This window comes from Pithys albifrons, chromosome 21 (assembly GCF_047495875.1).
Source record: "Pithys albifrons albifrons isolate INPA30051 chromosome 21, PitAlb_v1, whole genome shotgun sequence".
NCBI lineage: Eukaryota > Metazoa > Chordata > Aves > Passeriformes > Thamnophilidae > Pithys > Pithys albifrons.
The window spans coordinates 7273800-7282746 of record NC_092478.1 but is presented as its reverse complement, the minus strand read 5'-3'; positions in this window follow the sequence as shown (position 1 = coordinate 7282746).

The window sequence follows — 8947 nt, the reverse complement described above, 5'->3', positions numbered from 1 at the left end:
TTAAAATCCTGCTGAGAGCACAGATGTGCCCAGGTGGGTCACGAGCTGCTTGGGGGGATCAGAGTTCGTGCACTTCCATCCCCTGCAAGGAAAATAAACAGAGCAGCAGATGCTGGGGAGCCTTTGTTCCAGTGTTTGTGTGATGGGACAGTACAGGACTCCCTGTGCCTGTGTGTTATTCATCCCAGTGCTGCTGGAAGGGGTTTTTCAGCAGCAGATTTTTATTGAGTGCAAAGTCCAAATGAATTGGGTGAGAGAGCTCTGGTGTGCAACGACTGGCTTGTGGGTTTGGGAAATGTTGTCTCCAAACTGCTCTCAGCCTTTCTCAGTCTGTTGTTTCTCAGGTCTGTGTAAAATCCCAGGGTTTTCCCTGATCCAGGACATGGGAAGCACAGGGAGCTCGAGGGTTCTTACCAAGGCAGATTCCACTTTGCACTCGTGATGGAACAGCCACATTTCCCTTTCACTCACCCCGAGGGGATTGGGGTGGGTTTATACCTTCTATGACACAGATTTTAAAGAAATGAAACCACAGCACAGTGTATTATTTTGCATAGAACTATTGAATCATAAAATAATTTGTGTTGGAAGGAACTTCAAGAGGTGATCCAGTCCAGCCTGTGCTCAGAGCAGTGTCCTCACTGAATGAGGACATGTCCTAATGCTGTGGGTACAGGGGATTAAAAAAGCCCATAAATTTTGTAAATTAGAAAAAAAAGATGTTTTCTGATATACTTTTTACTTTGGTTTGTCAGTATTCTGTCACAGTCAGGCCATCTCAGACTTTCAGGTCTTGCCTGCAAATGCACAACTGTGATTTCCAACTTCTTGCTGACTCTTCTCTCATTTCTTACTCCCTCAAAGTATCTTCCAACTTACATTGTCTTTATACCATTAATTTAAGGTGTTTTGGTCAAACTGAGGTAGTAGAAAGGATCTAAATTGACAAGTAAAATAGAAAAGTTGTGGATTGTGTGCTGGCTGTGTTTGGAGTCAATGAAATAGTTTGAGGCAACAGGTTTAGCTCAGTCTTAAAACCAGAGGGAAGTTTGGGCAGATATTGCTGCTCCTCTGGGCAATATGGGTTAAAATTGGCTGAGATAGGGTATAGAAATCACAGTATTAACCTAAATCTTTGCAGCTTAAAAATTGTGCCTTCACCTAATGCAGCATTTTGGTGGAGAAAATATTTATGTCTCTTAGGAATAACCCTTGGGCTCCCAGTGAGAGGCTGTGGGAAGGCTGGAGGGTGCCCGTGGGTTGGGAGCTGGACAACACCACTGGGAAGCTGCTGCTGCAGAGCCAGGAACGGGATCCAGCACCACCAGTGGCAAATTAAAAAGCCTTCCAAGTGGTGTTTGTGGGATGGTGGTTGGAGGAGGGAGACAATGCAAGGAACAGGGTGATTACAGGTCCCTCCTTGAGGCAGTCCAGTGACAGCAGGACAATTGTCCCTGTGGTCACTCAAGACCAGAGGGGGCCCTGTGGAGAGCAGAGGACATGGGGTTTGACTGTGCAAGGCTTGTCCAGGTGGCTGCCCCATCCCTGGAAATTTCCAAGGCCAGGTTGGACTAGGCTTGGAGCAACCTGGGCAATGGAAGGTGTCCCTGCCTGTGAGCTGTGAGGTCCCTTCCAACCCAAACTGATCTGTGATTCAAAGGGAGGGAGGATGAATAGGGAGGAAGGACTCATTTCCAAACTGAAGGATTGAACTCTGCATGTTTGAGTCTGCAGTTCAGATGTTCTCTCGGCAGTTCCAATTCCAGCTCAACGTTGGGGCGCTGGAGGTTTGTGCTGTGAGCCCCCAGAGGCAGAGCAGAAAGCTGGATGAATTCTTGTTCCGTGATATTTTCCTTTTGATATGGCATAAAACCCCTTTGGAGCCCTTTCAATCCAACCCCTTCTCTTTGTAGCAGAGCCCCTGTTGAAGGGGCAGGAAAGGATTCCACTCAGGAAGGCGCGGACTCGTCAGCGCGTGCTCCTGTTTATGCCCTCGCTCGATGCCGGGCGTTTGTTTGCCGTGTGGTCCTGCCTTTTCATCTGCACTTTTGATTACAGAAATGTTCCTGTTTAAAAGACACACGCCAGGGAATAAATCTCTGGGCCCACAGCCCCTTTGAGCACAGGCAGCCCCAGCATTTAAGTTGTAACAAAGAGAGTTTCAGTGGAAGCTTTTTGATAAAAAGTTGGCAGCATATCAGAGGAGCAGTTTGGCCATGAGATGTGAACAAGGATGTCACACTGGGTGTTTAAACTTCTTGCCTTTCCTTGCAACGATTTTTTTAAATGAGTATGAATGAATTTTAAGTTGGAAGATGATTGCTTTCAGTGTGGATGCCTCAATTAAAGAAGACATTATGTTTTGCTTTTAACATAATGCGGAGATTTGGCTGCTCGATGAGACACGAGGCAAAGCAGCAGCAGTTTAAAGGAGGAAGAATTCAGAATGACCTGAAGAATAATTAGCTTTTAGCACAAAATCTGTCAGGATAAGGAGTTTGGACTGTTGTTTGACTTATTTCATGTAAGTGGGACCAAAGCACTGGCTGTTTTTGATGTTGCTTTCTCAGTGAGTGGTGGGTGGTGCAACACAAAAGACCAGTCGAGTGTGAAGAAGGGTAGAGTTCAAACAAATAAATAAAACATATTAAGAGCCGATTAAAGGAAGATGAGGGATAGGACACAGATGTGAATATCCCCTCTGAACAGACACCACTCTAAGCTGGGTTTGCTGCTGCTCCTTCAGCTTTTTCAGGGCTCAGAGCAGACACTCCTGCCCCCCAGCACCAACCCTGGGAGCTCAGGTGGGTTCGAAACCTGTCACGTTGCGCTTCCCCCTTTGCCTCTTGTTTGATGACCTTTTAAAACTAAAAGCAGGGTGGTCAAAGGGAGCCGCGGAAAGGCTGACAGGGCTGCAACCTGAGCTCTGATCGCTGCGATTGCTCCGGGCTGGGAAACAAACCCGCTGCTGCTTTGTGGTTAAAATCGAGAGGGACCAGGGGGGCAGGAAAGGGGGTTCTTACCTGGGCTCTCTGTCCTCAATGCAGCTGGAAAAGGCAGTTCCCTGCCTGCAGGATGAGGCAGCTCTCACCCAGTGTGAAAACAGACTTGTTACCTGCTATTAAATTCTCAGAAGCCTGTGGAAAGCTGCTCTCTTAAGGGCCTCTTGCAGGACCTTTGGAAGTGTCATCCTTCATTTCTTTTATATAAAAATGATAATTTCAAGTTCTTATCAGGCTCTTTTTCTGCTTCCCACACTGCTAAATTTAATACACACAGGCTTGATATAAAAATATATGATAACTTTTATGTGAGTCCATTAAAATGTGTATTATCCCCAAGGAATGTTTCACTATAAAATGCTCTCCACTTGAGTGAAAGAAAAACTGAAGTTTCCCACCATTTCAAACCGGGACAATGATTTATTTTGGTGATGATTATAATGGGTATTTTGGATACATGTGCACAATGCTAAAACTGACACTATTTTCTTTGGTTTATTTCTTTTGCTTAAAATAAAAGATGACTCCAAAGGAAGGTATTTGAGGGGGAATGGCTGCAGGGAGGCCCCGTTTATTTTGGCTGGCTGTGCTGTCCTGCCAGCTGGACACCAACCTGCACAGCTCAGGGATCCTGAGCCTCTGCCACAGGAACTTCTGCTGCAGAATCCCTCCCCTCGCCCAGCTGGCCTGTGCTCACAGTCCCTTGCAGGCTCCACCAAATGCTTTCCAGTAATTTCACTGCTTAACATTCCCCAAATAATCAGAATACCAAAGACTGAGCGTGTTGTGGGCAGGTCACTTGTTGTGTTTGTAGTTTCTGCATGGCCACAGTTGTGCCTTGCCCTGTCTGTGACTGTTTCCTTTGGTAGGGCCCGAATTCAATCTTTATTTCAGAATATTGCTGGTTTCACCTGGTCTTTGCAGTGACCTTCAGGGCAGCTCCTCATGGGGCAGGTGATTCCCTGGCTGTGCATTCCAGTCTCTCAGCTTTGGATCTCTGGCCTTACAGAGCTGACCCTGCCTGAGTCACAGACTGAGACCACGAATCACTTGGGTTTAGTTTGTGAAAAACATCCAGTTTAACCAACAGTGTTTCAGGTGGGTTTGATTAAAGTGGTGCTGATGCCTTGAGGCAACAGAGCTTTGTTGGGACCTGCAGTTTGGATTCCTTGGGCAGAGGCATTAGGAGCCCACCCTGGGCAGTCCAGCATATGGTGCTCCATCCTGGGAAAACAGTCCAAATCCATCCCAGCCACGAGTCTCACTGGCTGGGTTTGCATTCCCTGCCCTCTGCCCTGGAGGAGATTGACACTGAAATATGAACTGAAATAATTTCTGATAGAAATTGTCACAGATCAGATAAAAAAGAAATCCAGTTATTCTAATGGTTTGTGTAAAGGACAAGTAATTCTGTCAGGAGTGTCAGGATTCTCAGAGCCAAAGGCTGTGTTGTATCACTGGTTTGCTCACATGGACAACTGGGAAAGCTGCATTTGCTCCATGTCATTGGTGTTTGGTTTTAATGAAAGGGGGGAAAAGGAGCAAGGAGTGGGAGATTGGAAATAACCACCCTTTTGGCATTAGAAATACTGTTTCTCATGGCAGAGGACTCAGAGAAGTCTTTAGTGATGATCAAATTCCTCTTGGTAAGAACAAACAGTGCTGTCAATGGAGAAGATGCTGCAAGGAGCTCCTTGTGACAATTCCACATCCAGAGTGTCCCCCCGGAGTGCAAGGAGCCCTGGCACAGCAGCACTGCCCGGCTGGGGTCCCTGCCGGGCAGTGTAAGAACCAGCCGAGCAGGGAGCGGGATGGGGAGCAGCCCCGCAGCCTCGGGCTGTGCCCGAACACTCTGTTTGCCGCGGCGTGTCCTGGGGTAATTGGCTGCTCGCTAATGAGGGCGCGGGATGTGTTAATCACGGCACCTCGGCGTTCCTGGCAGGAGGTTGGCAGGAGGTTCCAGCTACCCGGGCAGCGGGGCCGGAGCTTTCCTTGCAGCAGATGGGATTGCTGGGCTGTGCCTCCTCCTGCCCTCCAGGAGCAGCTCACGCTGTCCCTGCGGGGGCTCTGCTGGGGCAGCTGCTTTGCAATGCACTCTTGGATTTTCTCATGTGGTGAGGGTGTTTTTACCCTTATCTCAGTCTTTATTCTTATTTTTAAAGCCTCTATTTAGCGTCTTGAGGCAGCAAGTTGAAAACTTCAGGCAGCTCTGTGTTTTGCACAAGACTTGCTTAGCCATTCCTGTCCTAGTCCAAGGAGGGCACTGAGCTCTTGGAAGAGTTAATTCCATCTTGTACAGCCTACTGGGTGTGCTCTTGTCCTTTAGTCCATTGATTGAACTGTCCAAGGTGGTTCTGCACATCCCTGTGTCCCACAGCCCTTCTGTGGGCACATGTTGCCAAACCCAGCTGCTGGTTCCACCAAAGTGGTGCCTCTTCCTTGAGGCTGAATCTTTCCTGGGGTCATTTGGTACTCACTGAGGAATTGGCAGGCAGGATTTGGCTCTTTAATAGGCTTTACAAGAGGCATTTATAAATCATGAACTGGGGTTCCCACCAGGTCTTCCCTGGCACAGCCTCAGAACTGCCCTAGGGCTGCAGTAGAAATTGCATGGGCTTTTTAAATGGATGTTTGTGTTTTATGAGCTTTAATGGTTGTTTCTGCCATGAATCATTCTGGTTCCATCACGTGCCTGTTCCTATCTGTGGGATCATAAAGCCCAACTTCCCGTTTATGCCCTGGCACTGCAGCAACAACAAAGGGACAATAGAAACCCATGGCAGGGCTTTTCTGTGAGTGACACCAGAGTCCTTTTGGCAGTGCTTGATAAGACACCGTGTTCCTGCCCATCAAACTGTTGGAAAGCCATTGGAGTAAATGGAGTTTTGGCAATTTTGGGGCTCCCAGTGGGGACACTCCTGAGACTGTGAGTGTCCCAACACCCAGTTCCTACAATATTTGAGCTGTGCCCACAATTTGGGTCACTGGGATTCTCTGAGGAGGTGGAAATGAGTGGTGAACCCTCTCTTTTCTTAGGTGGGCTTGGCAGGAGGGGCTGCACAGAGAGAGGGGTCATCAGTCGTGGTTGGTCTCAGCTGATGGGGCTGGAGCTCCTCCAGCCCCTCCGTGGTTGGATCTGTGACTTTGTCCTGCTGTTCCAAGATTTAAATTCCTGTTTTTGTTCACCTCAGGGAGGTCACTGCTGTCCTCCCAGGAGTGCTCCCAGGTCCAGCACATAAACCATTTTGTTTCACTGCTTATGAGAAAGCACTTTGTGTAACGCTGAGAGCTTTATGTGTGACAAACTCAGATGACTGTAGGTTCAACAAAGATACTGCGTTCTTGATAGGAAATGTCTATGATTTATTCAGAGTTTAATCTCAACATCAGCACAATCAGCAAAATGTAAAACTTCTGCCTTTCTTTCTCTCTCATAAATTCTTCATAACTTCCCATATCTGCAGACTAATCCATCAAGATCTTTCTCTTACGTGCTGGGAACAACGAGCAGTCTCGGTAATGTGGGAAGGGAATGGGTGTTGACATTATGAAGGTAATTTCAGTCAATGAAAAACAATATATTTTTGAGAGGTAATAAAAAGGAAGGGCATGCAAAAGTTTAGCCAGATAGCTGGGAGATGGATTATGGGAAAACAAACCCATGGTTGTTAAAACAGTATCAGCTGTCTGGAGATTTTTTTTTTTACATCCAAACAGTGTCTGACTCCTGGATGTCTAAATCACTTCAGGAGATATTAACAGGTAAAAGATAAAATAATAACCCACATTGATTATGATCTTATACCGTTTATGATGTAACTTTAAATGCAAATTGCGTTCAACTGCGAGAAGGGAAATAATGTCCCAAAGGCATTTCAATTAATTGCTGTAGTTAATTACACTCATAATTTTACTTGTGTGACTAATTATAATCAGGTTTTATCGGTGTATACAGATTTATTTCTGTCACTAAAAGCCCCAAACAGCAGGTTATTTGGGGGGACTGCATTTAAACTTCCCAATGAAAACTGCATGTTCCCATTCCCAGCAGTTACCTGGGATGAGCTGTGTCCAGGAGGAGCTTGGAGAGTGGGAAGTGCTGGGAGGGCTCTGAGGAGGTCCCTGGCCCTGCTGATGATGCTGATGCTGTTCCTTTGCTCACTCTCCTAATTTCTTTGATTGCTTTTTATCCTGTGTTGGGCACCAGAGCCCTTGATGGTGACCCCAAGCACCCAGCCAGTCCCAGAGGGTGGGAATGCACTGGAATTGTCACCACTATGCCAGGGGGACTCCTTGAGCAGCCCCACCAGTGCTGCTTTTGCAAGGGGTTGGTGACTTTTTGAGGTGCAAAATTGCCACTGTGTCTGTGCCACCTGAACCCAGGGCAGTGCCCCCATCTCTGACTCAGAGGTGGTTGATGTTATTCTTGGTGTTAACACACCAGTTAAACTCTAAAACCAGCCTGGGAAGTTCATTGGGCTTCTCCACTTTTTTTTTTTCTGACTACAGATGGATGGATGGAGATGTAACACAGATTTGCTGGATGACACCTTCTTAACTGGAGGGCTGCTGGCTGTGCTGGCAAGTGCTGTTTTCCCTGTGGAATCTCCTTCTGGATGGGCCATGAAGGAAAGGACAAAGCCAAAAGCTTTATCCTCTTCTCCCAGCAGCCAAGGAGAGTTAATTTTGTCTAGAGCAGTGCATTCTGAGCCCGTGTTTGTCACAGGAGGAGCTGACTGCACAATGGAGCCGCCAAGTTTGGCAGAATTCTTTGTGGATAATGTAAATAGATTTCTTGTGAGTAATGGTTTGGTTTCCTTGTCTCTTTCTGCTTCCTGAGAAAATGTTTTGCTGAAAACATTGTGTATTAACAACTTTTTTTGTGCCTGCCCCTCCTGTCACCCCCTGCCCCTGATGGCCATGAAGGAGCAACTGTGGGACCTGTTCATGTGGCAGATCTGCTGCTCCACCTCTCTCACCTCCAGAGGGTCACCTCAACTCAAGGTGTGATCTGGGAAGCAGCTTTCTGGAAGTGTCCTACAAGCCCAGGTAGTCTCAGCTCAGTGTGTTTTCAGGCACAGAGGGAGGATCTACTGGTCTGGTGAGTCCCCAGTGCTGTTCACACATCAAGGGGCTCTCCCATGGCACAAGTGACAACCCTAAACCAAAGTCCAAGCTGCTTCCAAAGGGCAGAGCTCTCGTAATCAAAGCTGCATCTACACTTTGATAACCTCCCAAAGGTGTTGGTCTTTGCACCATCACTTGGTACCTCTGGTTCTCTGCCACCCAAATGCTGCTCCACCTCCCACTTGGTTCAGACCCGCAAAGCCCCTGCTTGTCTCTTTTGTTTTAAATCCCAAACTTGCATCTCCAGTGAATTTTCCTTCCCAGTATAGTTTCAGTTTCTCTTGTTCTCCAGTTTTCAGCCTCAGAAGACAACAGTCATCAGCTCTGGCTCAGCATATGTGAAAGGTATTAGTGAAGTTCTGTGCTAACCTTTTTCTACACAGGAAAATAACGTTCTTTCTGGATCCTTCTAAATAGTTTTGTTGCCTCCCCCAGCCTTTCCTGTATTGTCATGGCTTGGCTACTTGTCCTTCAGGAGTTACTGTCATTTCCCAGTGTCCTCACAATATGAGGAGTTTCATGCCAAACACAGCATGGACAGAATTCCTGACAATCAGCACCTGAAGTTACCTGTGGAACAGCAAATTGCTTTTCCACAACCAGCCTCTCAAAATCCAATCCAATGTCCCACTCGAAGCCTTCCTGTCTTTCACTGCCTTTTTGAATGCAGTGGCTTTTGCTGGAGATTTGTCCTTATGAAGTGCAGTAACGGTGGTGCTGTCACTGCCCTGCCCTGCCCCAGAACAGGAGGTGTCACCTGAGTGTCACCCTGGCAGGGGCAGGCTGAGCTCTGTCACTGCCTTTCCCTTTTCTTCATT